This window comes from Clarias gariepinus, chromosome 1 (assembly GCF_024256425.1).
Source record: "Clarias gariepinus isolate MV-2021 ecotype Netherlands chromosome 1, CGAR_prim_01v2, whole genome shotgun sequence".
NCBI lineage: Eukaryota > Metazoa > Chordata > Actinopteri > Siluriformes > Clariidae > Clarias > Clarias gariepinus.
The window spans coordinates 52,101,170-52,128,106 of NC_071100.1; the positions used below are offsets into that span (position 1 = coordinate 52,101,170).

Sequence of the window (26,937 nt, forward strand, 5' to 3'; positions counted from 1 at the left end):
ATGATCAAGTGGTGGATGTAGGAGTGTTATATATATATATATATATATATATATATATATATATATATATATATATATATATATAAATATATATAATTATAATACTAAAGAGAATATATACATCATAAATAACATTCAGAGCACCTTAAAAAAATAAAAAATGAAAAAATAATAAATCCACCCACATTGCGGCAAGACACGACCCACTTCCGCCATTCGCAGCGAGGCTTCAAACGTCATCCATGACGTCGGATGCCGTAAACACTTCCGGGATTTCTACACACACGGCGCGCTTCGGTCTGTCACTAGTTTCTATTTCCGCTCCGTTGTTGTTGTTTTTATTATCATTATTATGCACTTTCACTACTTGTGTATTTACACAGAAGTCCATGCACTGAGCAAAACAGTGTAAATGCAACCGACTCCCCACAGTTTTTACAGCCTACAGTTCTACAGGAAAGTGTAAGTGTGAGACTTGGATTTATGACTGTTCAGTTGTAGAATAAATTAATGGTCTGTGAAAGCAGGAAAAAATAGTTTCTATTTCCGCCATCGCTGTGCACGCGCGCATGCGTCATTAACACATTAACTCCGGAGTGACGCGTTTGATTTTTTCCCGACACTCTTTGTTACACATGGTCTTTCTACTTTAATAGCTGGTAATAGATTATTTCCCATGTATATCAGAAACATGCTTTACATACTGTAATCTTGGAATTAGGATTAAATGTACTGGACAAAAATAAAATATGGTCATGTGATGCAGCATTTCTGTGATTAATGTTTCCATGATCAGGTGGTGGATGTAGGAGTGTTGGGTCAGAGGCTGATGAAAAACCAACTCATGAAGGTTTGGGAGAAAAAACTAGCCATTGATCGTCAAACATCTAAAAAAAGTGCAGTTACTATGATTGCATATATTAAAGTTGCTGCATTTAAAATGCTTTTAGCTGGACTCTGAGTAGTGCAGTGGTAAAGTGCTCCCTAGTTCGGTTCCCTGGTGATGCTGTAACCTCTCGCAGCCAGAGATCCAGACAGAGCTGATCGGCCGAGCTCGCTCAGCGGGGAGGGATGAGAGGTACTTAGTACTATATATATATATATATATATATATATATATATATATATATATACTTTTTTTCATACAGTGAAGGTTGCATGTATTTTCAGTCTTTTTTTTTGTGTTTTTAATTTGACCAGACCTGCAGGAGTTTGAAGGAGGATGCATGTTTTTCAGTGAGCAGCTTGAAGTTTCATCCATCTCCCTCCTAATCCCCTCTTCAACTGCTGTCTTGAACCTCATCAAGATGGGAGATCATTCCTGGTGTGCTTGTCTAGTCTGTTAATGTTAAGCCTTACAGAAGTTTATATGTAAATAGTTGCATACCGCTGACTGTTGTAACTCACATGTATGCCTCTTAACCTTATTGGTTCCATCACAATTTTTACTGATTAATTTTCCAGGATACTTGCTGTACCTGGGCTTATGTAGACCTGCTGCATCTGAAAATACAATTAAGTGCTAGATGTATTCTTGTTGCTAATATACTTGTAACTGGAGTAAACTACCGTGCTCTTGCAGCAGAGGAGACGTTAATGGCAATCCTCTGATTCTGTGGCATGTGCACACCTTTTATCATACAACGGCAAAGATCTAAACACTAGTCAACTTAATGTAAAGGAAATTACAGCTGAAAAGAGCCTTAAAACGTAGGAAAAAATCTGTTCTGCTTTACAATGATATTAAGCATGTTAAAAGACCCCCCTTACGTGCAGATGCTAATGAAGGATTCATGAAACGGTGCAGGGTTAACCTCTGACTCTACTGTATAGGCCTTCAATAAGAGTGTACCATGTTCTCACAGTGTAGTGCATAATCCCTACGGAACATCTTTGGTCATACATGTACTGTAACCTTTATCATGCATTGTTACCTTTTTATTCACTGGCTTTTATAGTTAAGGGACTTAAGTCTAGAAGTTGGGTCTTTTAACCATCATATACTGAGAAGTTGGTCTCAACGAACCGCTGAAACTTGGAGTCATATTTAGGGCCTTTGCTGTTGTGTAAGAAAGACAAAACCAAGGATCATTTTACTTTTATATAATGAATTTATTGAATTAATTTAAAAGAAATAGGTTTTAAAAACCTTCATGAGTGATTTAAACTTTAAAACATTTAAATTACCCAACATCTTTGTATGAAAAAACCCAACATGTCCGTAAAAGACCCTTTAACCATTTAAGCAGGATAATTATAAATATTTGTTATGAATGTATGCAAAACCCAATATGGTCAAAGCCAACTTGCCCAGACCCATATTGCAAGACCCAATATGTTTTTCCTCAGACATCGAGTTTTACATACATCTTAAACATTTACAGTAATCACTACCTGCACCATACAGATATTAATACATGCAGTTATCCTGGTTTTCTTACCTGATCGCTGACAGATTCTCCCTCCGTCGTTCAATTAAAAGTTCAGATTGGCTGGAGGGTCTGTCTACCACGCCTTTCCTACATGTGCTTGTATTGTGATCATGCCTCTAAAAGTCAAAAGCTTTTGTTCAGGCCTGGATGCGTTTGGATTCTTTTTTAAGATATTTTTATGGCCTCTATCCCTTCCTGGGTATCAATATTAGTCAGAAAAATGATATAATGATCCGGTTCATTGTCATGTCACTGGTTACGCATGCGGAAGGGCTGTCCTCTGAGTTGGATGGTTCCTCCAATGTTTTTGTGAAATATAGCTTCACCTTAAAGTTTGTGGAAAATAATCTGTTCCCCACTGATCCAGGGATAAGGAATGTGTTTACCCAGAAGTAAAACATCTTAGTCCTTCTCATCTTGCTCTGTTTTTGATAGAATTCCACTTTGATATCTCCACATACTGGAAGTGGTTGTCTTCCCGCCGTGTGTGCTGGATTAGCATATGTATTTTGACCTTTAGTTGGTAGACAACAAAATGAGGGGTTCAGTTCCCACCACCGAACATGGGCAGTTTCAAACATCATCTTGTGGAAGAGTAGAGCCACCGGTTTATAGTCCAGATGTTTTTTGAGCAGGTAGATGTACTAATAGAGGTATCGCACATCTTGCCTCTGTTGCTGAGATCCAGCTAAAAGCTTTTTAAATGCAGCAACTTTAACATATGCCATCATAGCAGTTGTGCTCTTTTTTTAGATGTCTGACGATCTATGGCTAGTTTTACATCCATCACTTGAACCCCACACAATTTTTTAAATACATTTTTTTATTCACATCAGTAAGAATAATAAAATCTTTAGGAAAGACCTAATAAAACCCGAGTCCTATCTGGCAAGTTTGGCGGCCCACTTTAAACACTCACCCCTGAAAGGACAAGGGTTTCTGTGGGGCAATGGGGAGTCAGGGTCTGCCCACTCCTGAGATCCAGCTAAAAGCTTTTTTAATGCAGCAACTTTAACATATGCCATCATAGCAGTTGTGCTCTTTTTTTAGATGTCTGACGATCTATGGCTAGTTTAACATCCATCACTGGAACTGAGATCCAGCTAAAAGCTTTTTTAATGCAGCAACTTTAACATATGCCATCATAGCAGTTGTGCTCTTTTTTTAGATGTTTGACGATCTATGGCTAGTTTAACATCCATCACTGGAACTGAGATCCAGCTAAAAGCTTTTTTAATGCAGCAACTTTAATATACGCTATTGTTTTTAAAAGTGTTTGTGCTCTTTCTTAGATTTTTGTCTGTCAGTGGTTATATTTGCTCCCAAACATACATCAGCTAATGTGCATTGCAACCTGGTCATGCCTTGTTAACTTCTTATTCACATTTTTTCACTGGCTTTTATAGTTAAGGGACTTAAGTCTAGAAGTTGGGTCTTTGAACCATCATATACTGAGAAGTTGGTCTCAACGAACTGCTGAAACTTGGAGTCATATTTAATTCAATTCAATTTTATTTGTATAGAGCTTTTAACAATTGTCATTGTCACAAAGCAGCTTTACACAATCGAAAGAATTATTTAAGTTTGTATGGAATGTGATTGATTATTTTTAAACAAATGTTTTCTGCAAAGTAACAGATCCTTTCTTGGTGCTTGTTGTATTTCAATTTAAGAAATATGAATTCATTTGCTGATTCACAACAGTCACATAAATGGTCACACTACATTTTCTTGTTAAATGTTTTACTATACTGTACAGACACTAAGCTTAAATGGCTACACTAGTTTTTTTTTGTTGTTTGTATTTTTTCTTCTTTAATACAGGCGTATTCATTAGAACAAGTTATTACACAGATATATTCAGACGAGTTGTTTTTTCTATCATGTTTTATGTAAGAAAACCAATTTTGTTGGTCATCCAAAAAATCATTTTTATTTAAAAAAATATCATTATTGGACTTTTTTTCAATGCATTTTAATAAAAATGTTTGGTGTGAAAAGCATATTTCTTAAGCACTTGACTACAGAACACCTTTAGTCATACATGTACAGTGACCTTCATCATGCACTGTTAACTTTTTATTTACTGGCTTTTATAGTTAAGGGACTTAAGTCTAGAAGTTGGGTCTTTTAACCATCATATACTGAGAAGTTGGTCTCAACAAACTGCTGAAACTTGGAGTCATATTTAAGGCCTTTGCTGTTGTGTAAGAAAGACAAAACCAAGGATCTTAGTCCTTGGCTACAGAGCAAACGTCATTGCGATTCGAAATGAGTCGTCAACCGGTTCGACCTCAATAACCTCACATTAACATCTTGGTGAAACACAAGGATTTAGATATTCTGTTTCACCAATACAGGCCTGAACGTCTAATGCACATTTGAGCTTTGAACCAGATTTATTGCCCTAAAGCAGCATAAAACGCACGTATTCATAAGCATCCCGATCAAATACTTTATAAGAAACATAAATCATATAGAACTAACATAAACGCTTAGAAGGCCACCTTTGGATCAAGGCATAACACAAGTTAGTCAGACATTCTGTTCCTCCGATACAGGCCTGAACGTCTAATGCACATTTGACCTCTGAATCAGATTCATCGGCTTAAAAGCAGCATAAAAACGCCTGTTTTCATAAGCCTCCTCAACAAATTTTTTAAAACATACATTAATCATTTAAAGCTAAACTAAAAGCTTAGAATGCCATCTTTAGATCATGGCATAACCTAAGTTAGTCAGACATTCTGTTCCTCTGAAATAGGCCTGATTACCAGTGCAGGATTGACCTTTGACCCTGTGTGTAAAATGTACCGTTGTACAAAAGCTCATTGTAGTAGGATTATGATTAGATTCTGCTCTTTCTGAAAGGTCTGCCTTACAATGATATACACTATGTTAAAATGCTGAAGGATGATTTATGATTTTACACACAGAGACAAAGGTTAACCTTTGACCCTGCTGTACAGGCCTGTAATAAGGGTGTGCCATGTTCTTACAGTGTAGTGCATAATCCCTACTGAACACCTTTAGTCATACATGTACTGTAACTTTCATCATACACTGTTAACTTTTTATTCACTGGCTTTTATAGTTAAGGGACTTAAACCTAGAAGTTGGGTCTTTTAACCATCATATACTGAGAAGTTGGTCTCAACGGACTGTTGAAACTAGCAGTCATATTTAGGGCCTTTGCTGTTGTGTAAGAAAGACAAAACCAAGGATCTTAGTCCTTGGCTACAGAGCAAACGTCATTGCGATTCGAAATGAGTCGTCAGCCGGTTCGACCTCAATAACCTCACATTAACATCTTGGTGAAACACAAGGATTTAGATATTCTGTTCCTTCGTAATAGGCCTGAACGTCCAATGCAAATGAAACAGATTAATTAGCGTGCCAATCTTTAAAAGACAAATGATTCGTATATTTATATATAAATATAATATATATAAATATACGAATCATATATTCTATATTCTAAATCATATATTCTATATATATTCTAAATGAATCGTATATTTATACATAAATATAGAACACACCTCTCATCCATGACGTCGGACGCCGTAAACACTTCCAGGATTTCTCCACACACGGCGCGCTTCGGTCTGTCACTAGTTTCTATTTTCAAACAAGGGGAAGTCAACACAGGCGAGTTAAGAACAGAAATGGGACGTATGGCCAACCGACTCTGTGTCTAGGGTCTTTTGAGAAATGTAACGTTCAAGATGACTCGTGTGTGGATACATTAGATCAGCCTTCACTTGTTTTCTCACTAAACCCTTTTTTTCCCCCACAGACTGGTGCCCCTTTACAGGTTGCAACTGTGTACTTTAAAAATAAAACACAACTTGGTACTAAGCATTGTTAAAGCAAGAGCTGATCACACTTGCCAGTTTTCCTCTAGCTTGCCCCTTACCCCTTTACCCCTCTTTACTTTATTTTTTTTTCCCCTGTAAAGAATTCCATTTCATTTTAAAAGCAACAAAGAAATTGTGCATCAGAAATATGATAGATTTACAGAACCAGAATGGAATATTTTTAGCGACGATATTGTGCTACTTCTCAACATGCTGCTGCTAACTGTTTGTGAAGAACTAGCTCATCTCTTTAACTATGTTCAACACTCAATTACGTTTTCCTTTTTTTTTTGGGGGGGGGTTCACCTGATATGAATGTGTCTGTTTGGCGTGTGTGTGTGTGTGTATGTGTGGAGTCCTTTCTGCGTGATAAGATAGCTGGTTGAATTGTTTGGATGTCTGCTACATATAGTGTAAGCATTGTGACTGCAAAATAAACGTCATTGGTTTGTAAAAAAAAAAAAAAAAAGTTTCTATTTCCGCCATCGCTGTGCACGCGCGCATGCGTCGTTAACACATTAACTCCGGAGTGACGCGTTTGATTTTTCCCCGACACTCTTCGTTACACACGGTCTTTCTACTTTAATAGTTGGTAATAGATTATTTCCCATGTATATCAGAAACATGCTTTACATACTGTAATCTTGGAATTAGGATTAAATGTACTGGACAAAAATAAAATATGGTCATGTGATGCAGCATTTCTAAAAATGTTTGTTCTGTGATTAATGTTTCCATGGTCAGGTGGTGGATGGAGGAGTGTTATATATATATAGAAAGACAAAACCAAGGATCTTAGTCCTCGGCTACACAGCAAACGTCATTGCGATTCGAAATGAGTCATCAACCGGCTCGACCTCAATAACCTCACATTAACATCTTGGTGAAACACAAGGATTTGAATATTTTGTTCCTCCGATACAGGCCTGAACGTCTAATGCACATTTGAGCTCTGAACCAGATTTATCGGCCCAAAAGCAGGATAAAAACGCACGTATTCATAAGCGTCCTAATCAAATTCTTTAAAAGATACATTAATCATTTAAAGCTGAACTGAAAGCTTAGAATGCCATCTTTACATCATGGCATAAAACAAGTTAGTCAGACATTCTGTTCCTCCGATACAGGCCTGAATGTCTAATGCACATTTGAGCTTTGAACCAGATTTATTGGCCTAAAAGGAGCATAAAAACGCACGTATTCATAAGCCTCCTCATCAAATACTTTAAAAGATACATGAATCATTTAGAACACACATAAAAGCTTAGAATGCCACCTTTACATCTTGGTATAACACAAGTTAGTCAGACATTCTCTTCTTCTGAAATAGGCCTGATTACCAGTGCAGGATTGACCTTTGACCTTTGAGTCTGTGTGTAAAATGTACCATTGTACAAGAGCTCATTGTAGTAGAATTATTTGATTCTGCTCTTTCTGAAAGGTCTGTTTAACAATGATACACAGTATGTTAAAATGCTGAAGTATGATTCATGAGACAGTGCAAGGTTAACCTTTGACCCTGCTGTACAGGCCTGTAATAAGGGTGTACCATGTTCTCACAGTGTAGTGCATAAAACCTACTGAACACCTTTAGTCATACGTGTACAGTGACCTTTATCATGCACTGTTAACTTTTTATTCACTGGCTTTTATAGTTAAGGGACTTAAATCTAGAAGTTGGGTCTTTTAACCATCATATACTGAGAAGTTGGTCTCAACAAACTGCTGAAACTTGGAGTCATATTTAGGGCCTTTGCTGTTGTGTAAGAAAGACAAAACCAAGGATCTTAGTCCTTGGCTACAGAGCAAACCTCATTGCGATTCGAAATGAGTCGTCAGCCGGTTCGACCTCAATAACCTCACATTAACATCTTGGTAAAACACAAGGGATTTAGATATTCTGTTCCTCCGATACAGGCCTGAACGTCTAATGCACATTTGAGCTCTGAACCAGATTTATCGGCCTAAAAGCAGCATAGAAACGCACGTATTTATAAGCGTCCCAATCAAATACTTTAAAAGATATACAGATCATTCTAATCAAAAATAAAAGCTTAGAATGCCCCCTTAACATCTTGGTATAACACAAGTTAGTCAGACATTCTGTTCCTCCGATATAGGCCTGAACGTCTAATGCACATTTGAGCTCTGAACCAGATTTATCGGCCTAAAAGCAGCATAGAAACGCACGTATTCATAAGCATCCTGATCAAATACTTTATAAGATACATAAATCATATAGAACTAACATGAACGCTTAGAATGCCACCTTTAGATCAAGGCATAACACAAGTTAGTCAGACATTCTGTTCCTCCGATACAGGCCTGAACGTCCAATGCACATTTAAGCTCTGAACCAGATTTATCGGCCTAAAAAGCAGCATTAAACGCACGTATTTATAAGCGTCCCAATCAAATACTTTAAAAGATATACAGATCATTCTAATCAGAAATAAAAGCTTAGAATGCCACCTTTACATCTTGGTATAACACAAGTTAGTCAGACATTCTGTTCCTCCGATACAGGCCTGAACGTCTAATGCACATTTGAGCTCTGAACCAGATTTATCGGCCTAAAAAGCAGCATTAAACGCACGTATTTATAAGTGTCCCAATCAAATACTTTAAAAGATATACAGATCATTCTGATCAGAAATAAAAGCTTGGAATGCCACCTTTACATCTTGGTATAACACAAGTTAGTCAGACATTTTGTTCCTCCGGAATAGCCGTGAACGTCCAGTGCACTTTTGAGCTCTGAAACAGATTTATCGGCCTAAAAGCAGCATAAAAACGCACGTATTCATAAGCATCCTAATCAAATTCTTTAAAAGATACATTAATCATTTAAAGCTGAACTGAAAGCTTAGAATGCCATCTTTACATCATGGCATGAAACAAGTTAGTCAGACATTCTGTTCCTCCGATACAGGCCTGAATGTCTAATGCACATTTGAGCTTTGAACCAGATTTATTGGCCTAAAAGGAGCATAAAAACGCACGTATTCATAAGCGTCCTAATCAAATTCTTTAAAAGATACATGAATCATTTAGAACACACATAAAAGCTTAGAATGCCACCTTTACATCTTGGTATAACACAAGTTAGTCAGACATTCTCTTCTTCTGAAATAGGCCTGATTACCAGTGCAGGATTGACCTTTGACCTTTGAGTCTGTGTGTAAAATGTACCATTGTACAAGAGCTCATTGTAGTAGAATTATTTGATTCTGCTCTTTCTGAAAGGTCTGTTTAACAATGATACACAGTATGTTAAAATGCTGAAGTATGATTCATGAGACAGTGCAAGGTTAACCTTTGACCCTGCTGTACAGGCCTGTAATAAGGGTGTACCATGTTCTCACAGTGTAGTGCATAAAACCTACTGAACACCTTTAGTCATATGTGTACTGTAACCTTTATCATGCACTGTTAACTTTTTATTCACTGGCTTTTATAGTTAAGGGACTTAAATCTAGAAGTTGGGTCTTTTAACCATCATATACTGAGAAGTTGGTCTCAACAAACTGCTGAAACTTGGAGTCATATTTAGGGCCTTTGCTGTTGTGCAAGAAAGACAAAACCAAGGATCTTAGTCCTTGGCTACAGAGCAAACCTCATTGCGATTCAAAATGAGTCGTCAGCCGGTTCGACCTCAATAACCTCACATTAACATCTTGGTAAAACACAAGGGATTTAGATATTCTGTTCCTCCGATACAGGCCTGAACGTCTAATGCACATTTGAGCTCTGAACCAGATTTATCGGCCTAAAAGCAGCATAGAAACGCACGTATTTATAAGCGTCCCAATCAAATACTTTAAAAGATATACAGATCATTCTAATCAAAAATAAAAGCTTAGAATGCCTCCTTAACATCTTGGTATAACACAAGTTAGTCAGACATTCTGTTCCTCCGATATAGGCCTGAACGTCTAATGCACATTTGAGCTCTGAACCAGATTTATCGGCCTAAAAAGCAGCATTAAACGCACGTATTTATAAGCGTCCCAATCAAATACTTTAAAAGATATACAGATCATTCTAATCAAAAATAAAAGCTTAGAATGCCCCCTTAAGATCTTTGTATAACACAAGTTAGTCAGACATTCTGTTCCTCCGATACAGGCCTGAATGTCTAATGCACATTTGAGCTTTGAACCAGATTTATTGGCCTAAAAGGAGCATAAAAACGCACGTATTCATAAGCATCCTGATCAAATTCTTTAAAAGATACATGAATCATTTAGAACACACATAAAAGCTTAGAATGCCACCTTTACATCTTGGTATAACACAAGTTAGTCAGACATTCTCTTCTTCTGAAGTAGGCCTGATTACCAGTGCAGGATTGACCTTTGACCTTTGAGTCTGTGTGTAAAATGTACCATTGTACAAGAGCTCATTGTAGTAGAATTATTTGATTCTGCTCTTTCTGAAAGGTCTGTTTAACAATGATACACAGTATGTTAAAATGCTGAAGTATGATTCATGAGACAGTGCAAGGTTAACCTTTGACCCTGCTGTACAGGCCTGTAATAAGGGTGTACCATGTTCTCACAGTGTAGTGCATAAAACCTACTGAACACCTTTAGTCATATGTGTACTGTAACCTTTATCATGCACTGTTAACTTTTTATTCACTGGCTTTTATAGTTAAGGGACTTAAATCTAGAAGTTGGGTCTTTTAACCATCATATACTGAGAAGTTGGTCTCAACAAACTGCTGAAACTTGGAGTCATATTTAGGGCCTTTGCTGTTGTGCAAGAAAGACAAAACCAAGGATCTTAGTCCTTGGCTACAGAGCAAACCTCATTGCGATTCAAAATGAGTCGTCAGCCGGTTCGACCTCAATAACCTCACATTAACATCTTGGTAAAACACAAGGGATTTAGATATTCTGTTCCTCCGATACAGGCCTGAACGTCTAATGCACATTTGAGCTCTGAACCAGATTTATCGGCCTAAAAGCAGCATAGAAACGCACGTATTTATAAGCGTCCCAATCAAATACTTTAAAAGATATACAGATCATTCTAATCAAAAATAAAAGCTTAGAATGCCTCCTTAACATCTTGGTATAACACAAGTTAGTCAGACATTCTGTTCCTCCGATATAGGCCTGAACGTCTAATGCACATTTGAGCTCTGAACCAGATTTATCGGCCTAAAAAGCAGCATTAAACGCACGTATTTATAAGCGTCCCAATCAAATACTTTAAAAGATATACAGATCATTCTAATCAAAAATAAAAGCTTAGAATGCCCCCTTAAGATCTTTGTATAACACAAGTTAGTCAGACATTCTGTTCCTCCGATACAGGCCTGAATGTCTAATGCACATTTGAGCTTTGAACCAGATTTATTGGCCTAAAAGGAGCATAAAAACGCACGTATTCATAAGCATCCTGATCAAATTCTTTAAAAGATACATGAATCATTTAGAACACACATAAAAGCTTAGAATGCCACCTTTACATCTTGGTATAACACAAGTTAGTCAGACATTCTCTTCTTCTGAAGTAGGCCTGATTACCAGTGCAGGATTGACCTTTGACCTTTGAGTCTGTGTGTAAAATGTACCATTGTACAAGAGCTCATTGTAGTAGAATTATTTGATTCTGCTCTTTCTGAAAGGTCTGTTTAACAATGATACACAGTATGTTAAAATGCTGAAGTATGATTCATGAGACAGTGCAAGGTTAACCTTTGACCCTGCTGTACAGGCCTGTAATAAGGGTGTACCATGTTCTCACAGTGTAGTGCATAAAACCTACTGAACACCTTTAGTCATATGTGTACTGTAACCTTTATCATGCACTGTTAACTTTTTATTCACTGGCTTTTATAGTTAAGGGACTTAAATCTAGAAGTTGGGTCTTTTAACCATCATATACTGAGAAGTTGGTCTCAACAAACTGCTGAAACTTGGAGTCATATTTAGGGCCTTTGCTGTTGTGTAAGAAAGACAAAACCAAGGATCTTAGTCCTTGGCTACAGAGCAAACCTCATTGCGATTCGAAATGAGTCGTCAGCCGGTTCGACCTCAATAACCTCACATTAACATCTTGGTAAAACACAAGGGATTTAGATATTCTGTTCCTCCGATACAGGCCTGAACGTCTAATGCACATTTGAGCTCTGAACCGGATTTATCGGCCTAAAAAGCAGCATTAAACACACGTATTTATAAGCGTCCCAATCAAATACTTTAAAAGATATACAGATCATTCTAATCAAAAATAAAAGCTTAGAATGCCCCCTTAACATCTTGGTATAACACAAGTTAGTCAGACATTCTGTTCCTCCGATATAGGCCTGAACGTCTAATGCACATTTGAGCTCTGAACCAGATTTATCGGCCTAAAAAGCAGCATTAAACGCACGTATTTATAAGCGTCCCAATCAAATACTTTAAAAGATATACAGATCATTCTAATCAAAAATAAAAGCTTAGAATGCCCCCTTAAGATCTTTGTATAACACAAGTTAGTCAGACATTCTGTTCCTCCGATATAGGCCTGAACGTCTAATGCACATTTGAGCTCTGAACCAGATTTATCGGCCTAAAAAGCAGCATTAAACGCACGTATTTATAAGCGTCCCAATCAAATACTTTAAAAGATATACAGATCATTCTAATCAAAAATAAAAGCTTAGAATGCCTCCTTAACATCTTGGTATAACACAAGTTAGTCAGACATTCTGTTCCTCCGATATAGGCCTGAACGTCTAATGCACATTTGAGCTCTGAACCAGATTTATCGGCCTAAAAGCAGCATAAAAACGCACGTATTCATAAGCATCCTAATCAAATTCTTTAAAAGATACATTAATCATTTAAAGCAGAACTGAAAGCTTAGAATGCCATCTTTACATCTTGGTATAACACAAGTTAGTCAGACATTCTGTTCCTCCGATACAGGCCTGAACGTCTAATGCACATTTGAGCTCTGAACCAGATTTATCGGCCTAAAAAGCAGCATTAAACGCACGTATTTATAAGTGTCCCAATCAAATACTTTAAAAGATATACAGATCATTCTAATCAGAAATAAAAGCTTAGAATGCCACCTTTACATCTTGGTATAACACAAGTTAGTCAGACATTTTGTTTCTCCGGAATAGCCGTGAACGTCCAGTGCACTTTTGAGCTCTGAAACAGATTTATCGGCCTAAAAGCAGCATAAAAACGCACGTATTCATAAGCATCCTAATCAAATTCTTTAAAAGATACATTAATCATTTAAAGCTGAACTGAAAGCTTAGAATGCCATCTTTACATCATGGCATAAAACAAGTTAGTCAGACATTCTGTTCCTCCGATACAGGCCTGAATGTCTAATGCACATTTGAGCTTTGAACCAGATTTATTGGCCTAAAAGCAGGATAAAAACGCACGTATTCATAAGCATCCTGATCAAATTCTTTAAAAGATACATGAATCATTTAGAACACACATAAAAGCTTAGAATGCCACCTTTACATCTTGGTATAACACAAGTTAGTCAGACATTCTCTTCTTCTGAAGTAGGCCTGATTACCAGTGCAGGATTGACCTTTGACCTTTGAGTCTGTGTGTAAAATGTACCATTGTACAAGAGCTCATTGTAGTAGAATTATTTGATTCTGCTCTTTCTGAAAGGTCTGTTTAACAATGATACACAGTATGTTAAAATGCTGAAGTATGATTCATGAGACAGTGCAAGGTTAACCTTTGACCCTGCTGTACAGGCCTGTAATAAGGGTGTACCATGTTCTCACAGTGTAGTGCATAAAACCTACTGAACACCTTTAGTCATATGTGTACTGTAACCTTTATCATGCACTGTTAACTTTTTATTCACTGGCTTTTATAGTTAAGGGACTTAAATCTAGAAGTTGGGTCTTTTAACCATCATATACTGAGAAGTTGGTCTCAACAAACTGCTGAAACTTGGAGTCATATTTAGGGCCTTTGCTGTTGTGTAAGAAAGACAAAACCAAGGATCTTAGTCCTTGGCTACAGAGCAAACCTCATTGCGATTCGAAATGAGTCGTCAGCCGGTTCGACCTCAATAACCTCACATTAACATCTTGGTAAAACACAAGGGATTTAGATATTCTGTTCCTCCGATACAGGCCTGAACGTCTAATGCACATTTGAGCTCTGAACCAGATTTATCGGCCTAAAAAGCAGCATTAAACACACGTATTTATAAGCGTCCCAATCAAATACTTTAAAAGATATACAGATCATTCTAATCAAAAATAAAAGCTTAGAATGCCCCCTTAACATCTTGGTATAACACAAGTTAGTCAGACATTCTGTTCCTCCGATATAGGCCTGAACGTCTAATGCACATTTGAGCTCTGAACCAGATTTATCGGCCTAAAAAGCAGCATTAAACGCACGTATTTATAAGCGTCCCAATCAAATACTTTAAAAGATATACAGATCATTCTAATCAAAAATAAAAGCTTAGAATGCCCCCTTAAGATCTTTGTATAACACAAGTTAGTCAGACATTCTGTTCCTCCGATATAGGCCTGAACGTCTAATGCACATTTGAGCTCTGAACCAGATTTATCGGCCTAAAAAGCAGCATTAAACGCACGTATTTATAAGCGTCCCAATCAAATACTTTAAAAGATATACAGATCATTCTAATCAAAAATAAAAGCTTAGAATGCCTCCTTAAGATCTTTGTATAACACAAGTTAGTCAGACATTCTGTTCCTCCGATATAGGCCTGAACGTCTAATGCACATTTGAGCTCTGAACCAGATTTATCGGCCTAAAAAGCAGCATTAAACGCACGTATTTATAAGCGTCCCAATCAAATACTTTAAAAGATATACAGATCATTCTAATCAAAAATAAAAGCTTAGAATGCCCCCTTAACATCTTGGTATAACACAAGTTAGTCAGACATTTTGTTCCTCCAGAATAGCCGTGAACGTCCAGTGCACTTTTGAGCTCTGAAACAGATTTATCGGCCTAAAAGCAGCATAAAAACGCACGTATTCATAAGCATCCTAATCAAATTCTTTAAAAGATACATTAATCATTTAAAGCTGAACTGAAAGCTTAGAATGCCATCTTTACATCTTGGTATAACACAAGTTAGTCAGACATTCTGTTCCTCCGATACAGGCCTGAACGTCTAATGCACATTTGAGCTCTGAACCAGATTTATCGGCCTAAAAAGCAGCATTAAACGCACGTATTTATAAGTGTCCCAATCAAATACTTTAAAAGATATACAGATCATTCTAATCAGAAATAAAAGCTTAGAATGCCACCTTTACATCTTGGTATAACACAAGTTAGTCAGACATTTTGTTTCTCCGGAATAGCCGTGAACGTCCAGTGCACTTTTGAGCTCTGAAACAGATTTATCGGCCTAAAAGCAGCATAAAAACGCACGTATTCATAAGCATCCTAATCAAATTCTTTAAAAGATACATTAATCATTTAAAGCTGAACTGAAAGCTTAGAATGCCATCTTTACATCATGGCATAAAACAAGTTAGTCAGACATTCTGTTCCTCCGATACAGGCCTGAATGTCTAATGCACATTTGAGCTTTGAACCAGATTTATTGGCCTAAAAGGAGCATAAAAACGCACGTATTCATAAGCATCCTGATCAAATTCTTTAAAAGATACATGAATCATTTAGAACACACATAAAAGCTTAGAATGCCACCTTTACATCTTGGTATAACACAAGTTAGTCAGACATTCTCTTCTTCTGAAGTAGGCCTGATTACCAGTGCAGGATTGACCTTTGACCTTTGAGTCTGTGTGTAAAATGTACCATTGTACAAGAGCTCATTGTAGTAGAATTATTTGATTCTGCTCTTTCTGAAAGGTCTGTTTAACAATGATACACAGTATGTTAAAATGCTGAAGTATGATTCATGAGACAGTGCAAGGTTAACCTTTGACCCTGCTGTACAGGCCTGTAATAAGGGTGTACCATGTTCTCACAGTGTAGTGCATAAAACCTACTGAACACCTTTAGTCATATGTGTACTGTAACCTTCATCATGCACTGTTAACTTTTTATTCACTGGCTTTTATAGTTAAGGGACTTAAACCTAGAAGTTGGGTCTTTTAACCATCATATACTGAGAAGTTGGTCTCAACAAACTGCTGAAACTTGGAGTCATATTTAGGGCCTTTGCTGTTGTGTAAGAAAGACAAAACCAAGGATCTTAGTCCTTGGCTACAGAGCAAACCTCATTGCGATTCGAAATGAGTCGTCAGCCGGTTCGACCTCAATAACCTCACATTAACATCTTGGTAAAACACAAGGGATTTAGATATTCTGTTCCTCCGATACAGGCCTGAACGTCTAATGCACATTTGAGCTCTGAACCAGATTTATCGGCCTAAAAAGCAGCATTAAACGCACGTATTTATAAGCGTCCCAATCAAATACTTTAAAAGATATACAGATCATTCTAATCAAAAATAAAAGCTTAGAATGCCTCCTTAACATCTTGGTATAACACAAGTTAGTCAGACATTCTGTTCCTCCGATATAGGCCTGAACGTCTAATGCACATTTGAGCTCTGAACCAGATTTATCGGCCTAAAAAGCAGCATTAAACGCACGTATTTATAAGCGTCCCAATCAAATACTTTAAAAGATATACAGATCATTCTAATCAAAAATAAAAGCTTAGAATGCCCCCTTAACATCTTTGTATAACACAAGTTAGTCAGACATTCTGTTCCTCCGATATAGGCCTGAACGTCTAATGCACATTTGAGCTCTGAACCAGATTTATCGGCCTAAAAAGCAGCATTAAACGCACGTATTCATAAGCATCCTAATCAAATTCTTTAAAAGATACATTAATCATTTAAAGCTGAACTGAAAGCTTAGAATGCCATCTTTACATCTTGGTATAACACAAGTTAGTCAGACATTCTGTTCCTCCGATACAGGCCTGAACGTCTAATGCACATTTGAGCTCTGAACCAGATTTATCGGCCTAAAAAGCAGCATTAAACGCACGTATTTATAAGTGTCCCAATCAAATACTTTAAAAGATATACAGATCATTCTAATCAGAAATAAAAGCTTAGAATGCCACCTTTACATCTTGGTATAACACAAGTTAGTCAGACATTTTGTTTCTCCGGAATAGCCGTGAACGTCCAGTGCACTTTTGAGCTCTGAAACAGATTTATCGGCCTAAAAGCAGCATAAAAACGCACGTATTCATAAGCATCCTAATCAAATTCTTTAAAAGATACATTAATCATTTAAAGCTGAACTGAAAGCTTAGAATGCCATCTTTACATCATGGCATAAAACAAGTTAGTCAGACATTCTGTTCCTCCGATACAGGCCTGAATGTCTAATGCACATTTGAGCTTTGAACCAGATTTATTGGCCTAAAAGGAGCATAAAAACGCACGTATTCATAAGCATCCTGATCAAATTCTTTAAAAGATACATGAATCATTTAGAACACACATAAAAGCTTAGAATGCCACCTTTACATCTTGGTATAACACAAGTTAGTCAGACATTCTCTTCTTCTGAAGTAGGCCTGATTACCAGTGCAGGATTGACCTTTGACCTTTGAGTCTGTGTGTAAAATGTACCATTGTACAAGAGCTCATTGTAGTAGAATTATTTGATTCTGCTCTTTGTGAAAGGTCTGTTTAACAATGATACACAGTATGTTAAATTGCTGAAGTATGATTCATGAGACAGTGCAAGGTTAACCTTTGACCCTGCTGTACAGGCCTGTAATAAGGGTGTACCATGTTCTCACAGTGTAGTGCATAAAACCTACTGAACACCTTTAGTCATATGTGTACTGTAACCTTTATCATGCACTGTTAACTTTTTATTCACTGGCTTTTATAGTTAAGGGACTTAAATCTAGAAGTTGGGTCTTTTAACCATCATATACTGAGAAGTTGGTCTCAACAAACTGCTGAAACTTGGAGTCATATTTAGGGCCTTTGCTGTTGTGTAGGAAAGACAAAACCAAGGATCTTAGTCCTTGGCTACAGAGCAAACCTCATTGCGATTCGAAATGAGTCGTCAGCCGGTTCGACCTCAATAACCTCACATTAACATCTTGGTAAAACACAAGGGATTTAGATATTCTGTTCCTCCGATACAGGCCTGAACGTCTAATGCACATTTGAGCTCTGAACCGGATTTATCGGCCTAAAAAGCAGCATTAAACACACGTATTTATAAGCGTCCCAATCAAATACTTTAAAAGATATACAGATCATTCTAATCAAAAATAAAAGCTTAGAATGCCCCCTTAACATCTTGGTATAACACAAGTTAGTCAGACATTCTGTTCCTCCGATATAGGCCTGAACGTCTAATGCACATTTGAGCTCTGAACCAGATTTATCGGCCTAAAAAGCAGCATTAAACGCACGTATTTATAAGCGTCCCAATCAAATACTTTAAAAGATATACAGATCATTCTAATCAAAAATAAAAGCTTAGAATGCCCCCTTAACATCTTTGTATAACACAAGTTAGTCAGACATTCTGTTCCTCCGATATAGGCCTGAACGTCTAATGCACATTTGAGCTCTGAACCAGATTTATCGGCCTAAAAAGCAGCATTAAACGCACGTATTCATAAGCATCCTAATCAAATTCTTTAAAAGATACATTAATCATTTAAAGCTGAACTGAAAGCTTAGAATGCCATCTTTACATCTTGGTATAACACAAGTTAGTCAGACATTCTGTTCCTCCGATACAGGCCTGAACGTCTAATGCACATTTGAGCTCTGAACCAGATTTATCGGCCTAAAAAGCAGCATTAAACGCACGTATTTATAAGTGTCCCAATCAAATACTTTAAAAGATATACAGATCATTCTAATCAGAAATAAAAGCTTAGAATGCCACCTTTACATCTTGGTATAACACAAGTTAGTCAGACATTTTGTTTCTCCGGAATAGCCGTGAACGTCCAGTGCACTTTTGAGCTCTGAAACAGATTTATCGGCCTAAAAGCAGCATAAAAACGCACGTATTCATAAGCATCCTAATCAAATTCTTTAAAAGATACATTAATCATTTAAAGCTGAACTGAAAGCTTAGAATGCCATCTTTACATCATGGCATAAAACAAGTTAGTCAGACATTCTGTTCCTCCGATACAGGCCTGAATGTCTAATGCACATTTGAGCTTTGAACCAGATTTATCGGCCTAAAAGCAGGATAAAAACGCACGTATTCATAAGCGTCCTAATCAAATTCTTTAAAAGATACATGAATCATTTAGAACACACATAAAAGCTTAGAATGCCACCTTTACATCTTGGTATAACACAAGTTAGTCAGACATTCTCTTCTTCTGAAGTAGGCCTGATTACCAGTGCAGGATTGACCTTTGACCTTTGAGTCTGTGTGTAAAATGTACCATTGTACAAGAGCTCATTGTAGTAGAATTATTTGATTCTGCTCTTTGTGAAAGGTCTGTTTAACAATGATACACAGTATGTTAAAATGCTGAAGTATGATTCATGAGACAGTGCAAGGTTAACCTTTGACCCTGCTGTACAGGCCTGTAATAAGGGTGTACCATGTTCTCACAGTGTAGTGCATAAAACCTACTGAACACCTTTAGTCATATGTGTACTGTAACCTTTATCATGCACTGTTAACTTTTTATTCACTGGCTTTTATAGTTAAGGGACTTAAATCTAGAAGTTGGGTCTTTTAACCATCATATACTGAGAAGTTGGTCTCAACAAACTGCTGAAACTTGGAGTCATATTTAGGGCCTTTGCTGTTGTGTAAGAAAGACAAAACCAAGGATCTTAGTCCTTGGCTACAGAGCAAACCTCATTGCGATTCGAAATGAGTCGTCAGCCGGTTCGACCTCAATAACCTCACATTAACATCTTGGTAAAACACAAGGGATTTAGATATTCTGTTCCTCCGATACAGGCCTGAACGTCTAATGCACATTTGAGCTCTGAACCGGATTTATCGGCCTAAAAAGCAGCATTAAACACACGTATTTATAAGCGTCCCAATCAAATACTTTAAAAGATATACAGATCATTCTAATCAAAAATAAAAGCTTAGAATGCCCCCTTAACATCTTGGTATAACACAAGTTAGTCAGACATTCTGTTCCTCCGATATAGGCCTGAACGTCTAATGCACATTTGAGCTCTGAACCAGATTTATCGGCCTAAAAAGCAGCATTAAACGCACAAATTTATAAGCGTCCTAATCAAATACTTTAAAAGATATACAGATCATTCTAATCAAAAATAAAAGCTTAGAATGCCCCCTTAACATCTTTGTATAACACAAGTTAGTCAGACATTCTGTTCCTCCGATATAGGCCTAAACGTCTAATGCACATTTGAGCTCTAAACCAGATTTATCGGCCTAAAAGCAGCATAGAAACGCACGTATTCATAAGCATCCTGATCAAATACTTTATAAGATACATAAATCATATAGAACTAACATGAACGCTTAGAATGCCACCTTTAGATCAAGGCATAACACAAGTTAGTCAGACATTCTGTTCCTCCGATATAGGCCTGAACGTCCAGTGCACATTTGAGCTCTGAACCAGATTTATAGGGCCTAAAAAGCAGCATTAAACGCACGTATTTATAAGCGTCCCAATCAAATACTTTAAAAGATATACAGATCATTCTAATCAAAAATAAAAGCTTAGAATGCCCCCTTAACATCTTGGTATAACACAAGTTAGTCAGACATTCTGTTCCTCCGATACAGGCCTCAACGTCTAATGCACATTTGACCTCTGAAACAGATTCATCGGCCTAAAAGCAGTATAGAAATGCACGTGTTCATAAGCGTCCCAATCAAATTCTTTAAAATATATATAAATCATTCTAATCAGAAATATAAGCTTAGAATGCCACCTTAACAGCTTGGTATAACACAAGTTAATCAGACATTCTGTTCCTACAAAATAGGCTTGATTACCAGTGCAGGATTGACCTTTGACCTTTGACTCTGTGTGTAAAATGTACCGTTGTACAAAAGCTCATTGTAGTAGGATTATGATTAGATTCTGCTCTTTCTGAAAGGTCTGTTTAACAATAATATACAGTATGTTAAAATGCTAAAGTATGATTTATGAGAGAGTGGAAGGTTAACCTTTGACCCTGCTGTACAGGCCTGTAATAAGGGTGTACCATGTTCTCACAGTGTAGTGCATAAAACCTACTGAACACCTTTAGTCATATGTGTACTGTAACCTTCATCATGCACTGTTAACTTTTTATTCACTGGCTTTTATAGTTAAGGGACTTAAGTCTAGAAGTTGGGTCTTTTAACCATCATATACTGAGAAGTTGGTCTCAACGAACTGCTGAAACTTGGAGTCATATTTAGGGCCTTTGCTGTTGTGTAAGAAAGACAAAACCAAGGATCTTAGTCCTTGGCTACAGAGCAAACGTCATTGCGATTCGAAATGAGTCGTCAACCGGCTCGACCTCAATAACCTCACATTAACATCTTGGTGAAACACAAGGATTTAGATATTCTGTTCCTTCGTAATAGGCCTGAACATCCAATGCAAATGAAACAGATTCATTAGCGTGCCAATCTTTAAAAGACAAATGATTCGTATATTTATATATAAATATAATATATATAAATATACGAATCATATATTCTATATTCTAAATCATATATTCTATATATATTCTAAATGAATCGTATATTTATACATAAATATAGAATGTATAAATATACGATTAGAACACAAATGAAAATAAATATATATACATATTTACATATATACATATTTACAATTTTTTTTTAATTTAAGCGTGTCCAATTTGCTTTCGAATTACTGGGGGGGCTCTCACATACTACCACTCAGGCTAAGGGCTGTCACGTGGTTCCTCCGAACGCCGTGGCTCACAGACGCCCTGAATGATTAATGTCATCACCCCCCCTGAGAGAGCTCGGCCAATTTAGCTCTCTCTGTGCCTCCGGCTGTGTGAGGACAACAGCATCACCCGGGGTTCGAACCGGCGATCCCCGGATGATAGGGCGAGCGCTTTGCCACTGCGCCACTCGGAGGCGAAAGTACTTCCGGTTTTATATATATATATTTTTACGAAACAAGACAGTGAACACAAAAAACAACAAAGCATGAGACCTATAATACTAAAGAGAATATATACATCATAAATAACATTCAGAGCACCTTAAAAAAAATAATAAAAATAAATCCACTCACATTACGGCAAGACACGACCCACTTCCGCCAATCGCAGCGAGGCTTCAAACGTCATCCATGACGTCGGATGCCGTAAACACTTCCGGGATTTCTACACACACGGCGCGCTTCGTCCCAGTACTAGTTTTTATTTCCGCCATCGCTGTGCACGCGCGCATGCGTCGTTAACACATTAACTCCGGAGTGACGCGTTTGATTTTTCCCCCGACACTCTTCGTTACACACGGTCTTTCTACTTTAATAGCTGGTAATAGATTATTTCCCATGTATATCAGAAACATGCTTTACATACTGTAATCTTGGAATTAAGATTAAATGTACTGGACAAAAATAAAATATGGTCATGTGATGCAGCATTTCTAAAAATGTTTGTTCTGTGATTAATGTTTCCATGGTCAGGTGGTGGATGTAGGAGTGTTATATATATATATATATATATATATATAATATTATAATACTAAAGAGAATATATACATCATAAATAACATTCAGAGCACCTTAAAAAAAATCTCCCATTAGCCATTGATCGTCAAACATCTAAAATGAGTGCAGTTACTATGATTGCATATATTAAAGTTGCTGCATTTAAAATGCTTTTAGCTGGACTCTGAGTAGTGCAGTGGTAAAGTGCTCCCTAGTTCGGTTCCCTGGTGATGCTGTAACCTCTCGCAGCCAGAGATCCAGACAGAGCTGATCGGCCGAGCTCGCTCAGCGGGGAGGGATGAGAGGTACTTAGTACTTATATATATATATATATATATATATATATATATATACACGTTTTTTAAATACAGTGAAGGTTGCATGTATTTTCAGTCTTGTGTTTTTTATTTGACCAGACCTGCAAGAGTTTGAAGGAGGATGCATGTTTTTCAGTGATCACCTTAAAGTTTCATCCATCTCCCTCCCAATGCCCTCTTCAACTGCTGTCTTGAACCTCATCAAGATGGGAGATCATTGCTGGTGTGCTTGTCTAGTCTGTTAATGTTAAGCCTTACAGAAGTTTATATGTAAATAGTTGCATACCGCTGACTGTTGTAACTCACTTGTATGCCTCTTAACCTTATTGGTTCCATCACAATTTTTGAAGATTAATTTTCCAGGATACTTGCTGTACCTGGGCTTATGTAGACCTGCTGCATCTGAAAATACAATTAAGTGCTAGATGTATTCTTGTTGCTAATATACTTGTAACTGGGGTAAACTAGCGCGCTCTTGCAGCAAAGGAGACGTTAATGGCAATCCTCTGATTCTGTGGCATGTGCACACCTTTTATCATACAACGGCAAAGATCTAAACACTAGTCAACTTAATGTAAAGGAAATTACAGCTGAAAAGAGCCTTAAAACGTAGGAAAAAATCTGAAAAGTTCTGCTTTACAATGATATTAAGCATGTTAAAAGACCCCCCTTACGTGCAGATGCTAATGGAGGATTCATGAAACGGTGCAGGGTTAACCTCTGACTCTACTGTATAGGCCTTCAATAAGAGTGTACCATGTTCTCACAGTGTAGTGCATAATCCCTACTGAACACCTTTAGTCATACGTGTACAGTGACCTTCATCATGCATTGTTAACTTTTTATTCACTGGCTTTTATAGTTAAGGGACTTAAGTCTAGAAGTTGGGTCTTTTAACCATCATATACTGAGAAGTTGGTCTCAATGAACTGTTGAAACTTGGAGTCATATTTAATTCAATTCAATTTTATTTGCATAGAGCTTTTAACAATTGTCATTGTCCCAAAGCAGCTTTACACAATCAAAAGAATTATTTAAGTTTGTATGGAATGTAATTGGTTATTTTTAAACAAATGTTTTCTGCAAAGTAACAGATCCTTTCTTGGTGCTTGTTGTATTTCAATTTAAGAAATATGAATTCATTTGCTGATTCACAACATTATTGTTGGACTTTTTTTGGATGCATTTTAATAAAAACCTTAATCATTCATTGTTAACTTTTTTTCACTGGCTTTTATAGTTAAGGGACTTAAGTCTAGAAGTTGGGTCTTTGAACCATCATATATTGAGAAGTTGGTCTCAACGAACTGCTGAAACTTGGAGTCATATTTAGGGCCTTTGCTGTTGTGTAGAAAAGACAAAACCAGGGATCATTTTAACTTTATATAATGAATTTATTGAATTAATTTTAAAGAAATAGCTTTAGACTTTAAAACATTAAAATCATTAAAACATCTCAGTAGCTCCCAATCCAGTGAATTTCCAAGGATAAGATTGTGTTCCTTTGATGAACTGAACACAATCAGGTGCAGAAAACAATTAATGGAGCTGCAGCCAATCAGATCAGACTTGTTGATTAGTTTAAGCACTTAAATAGCAGGTCTTTTGAGGGAAGAATTTCTTGAGTGGAGGGAGAAGTTGTCAGTGTGCAGGTAAGAAACAAAGAGTAATGGCATGCCTTAATATCTGTAGGGTGCAGGTAGTGTGTTATTGTGATTTTTTGTTTAAGCTTATATGTAGGACTTGGTTAAAACCATCACTGTTTTTCATGCAGTTATCTTTGTAAATCTTTAGCAGACTGGCACCCTTTAACAGCTCATTAATGAGTCTCTATTCCCCAAAATATGGTTGTGATGCAGCATTTCTAAAAATGTTTCTCTTTTGTGAATATAATGTTTACAGGTGGTGGATGTGGGAGTATCGGGCCATAGGCATCAGGAGCAGAGTGGCAGGCTACGGCTTTCTCGAAGGTGCATCGATCGACTAGGTGGATATACCTGTAGGTGTCCCATTTGTGGTCAAGTGTATGCTGATGTAGCCCAGCACCCAAGGTCCACAGAAAAGGTTACTGAATCTGCTCTTTTACCCAAACTTTCTCACTGACAGTAAGTATCCTGTTTTCTCTTTTCTAGGCTTAATTTGAACCTGCATTGGATGCAGTTTTACATTTGCTTAAATGCCCATTTTGTTTTAAAATAATCTGTTTATTTCTACAGCTTTACTTTGAGACAGCAGTAGCCTGCTTCTGATGCCTCTGGCCTGATGCTCCTACATCCACCACCTGTCCAGTCCAATTCTGCAAGGCTAAATACATTAGACTAGACAAGCACCTGCAAAAAATCCACAAACTTGAGGTATGTTTGAAGTTGGTCTCTAGGTGTTTGTGTATTGGGAAGGTAGCTCTTAATCTAATATCACCATTAAAGATTCTGTGCTCCTTTGGTCTTATGTAGTCAACATGGGCTCAGGAATGCTGTATGTATTTATTTATGCTTACTCTGTAGGCAAATGTTAAATTGTGCTCAAGTGATTGACATTACATCTGTATATTTTTAGAAACCTACCATCACTCCATGTAGAGAGGATAGATATGTTACAAAGGAACTGGCATTAGAGAGCTTCAAACCTGCTTTTCAAGCCAAACCAAATGTGTGCCTCCTTCAAAATCTGCTCATTTATGTAATTGGAACAAATATCTTATGAAAGTGGTGTATCTATTTATAAATATCCAAGCAGGTAAATATAAAGGATGCAGATTTTTATATTATAGGGACTTGCATGTACAAACTGGGTCTGTAGTCATGTGGTGGTCCAACTATAAAAATGTCTTCAGAATATTGTATCTTTATTTTAACAGGATAAGACTAGACCAGCTCCACATCTCCAACTGCATACATCAATTGTTCCAGTGATTCTGGTGACTCTAAACTCCCAAGGTGTGTATGGGGGGGAAGGGGGTAATTAAAACAAACATGTATATTGTTTAGAATTTGGATTTTGCCATTGTTGGTGATGAACAATGTGAATGTCACAAATCCAGATACTTTGAATCAATGTGTAAACTCTAGAATGCTTAAACAATTCTTTCATCTTTCACCACAGGATCAAAGGATCACAGTTCGAGGCCCTACTGGTGTAAGAGCACCCTAGCTCTTTGGCTTTTTTTTTTTTTTTTTTAACCTCTCGATGCAGGATACCTTCGTAGGAACAGGAAGTGTCCTGGAAGGTCACTCGCAAAATTCATGGAACCAGTAAGGTGAAGAGGATGATATTCTGTCAGCCAAGTCTCTTTGAAGCCACCTCACAAACATCTGGTAATTGCAAATTACAGTAAATGTTAAGTAAATCTTTTTTTAACAGCCAAAGACCTCAGGTTTGTCAATTGTAAGTACTTTGGTTACACATGATTTCTATAATATCTTCTCAAACTGAAGGAGCCCTGGGTGAAGTGGGAGGAGGAGTAAAGTTGAAGGATGGGCAGAAGAAGCAGACATTCAAGAGGCGGTTTTGAAGAAAAGGAACCGGGATGAAGGAGCAGACGTGTAGGAGGAGGTTTTTAACAGAACAGCATGGAGGAGAAGGTGGAGCTGGCATAAATGGTGATTTGGCAGGCTCAATGGCTTTGTTTTATAAGGTCTTTAGTTGGAATAAAAGTTTATATTGACACAA

At 37.2% G+C, this 26,937-nt stretch overlaps 1 long non-coding RNA gene across 2 annotated transcripts; it reads left to right on the plus strand.

Annotated features, from left to right (window-relative positions):
• The first annotated feature begins 278 nt into the window (after window positions 1-278).
• Window positions 279-26,937, plus strand: LOC128531022 (uncharacterized). Of its 2 annotated transcripts, XR_008361175.1 has the most exons (6): window positions 279-462; window positions 25,171-25,373; window positions 25,485-25,622; window positions 26,126-26,204; window positions 26,371-26,582; window positions 26,703-26,937. It is a non-coding gene; the product is annotated as an uncharacterized LOC128531022 (long non-coding RNA). The 2 variants fall into 2 exon arrangements; XR_008361174.1 differs by lacking the exons at window positions 25,171-25,373; window positions 25,485-25,622; window positions 26,126-26,204; window positions 26,371-26,582; window positions 26,703-26,937 and adding exons at window positions 797-1,078; window positions 1,201-4,390.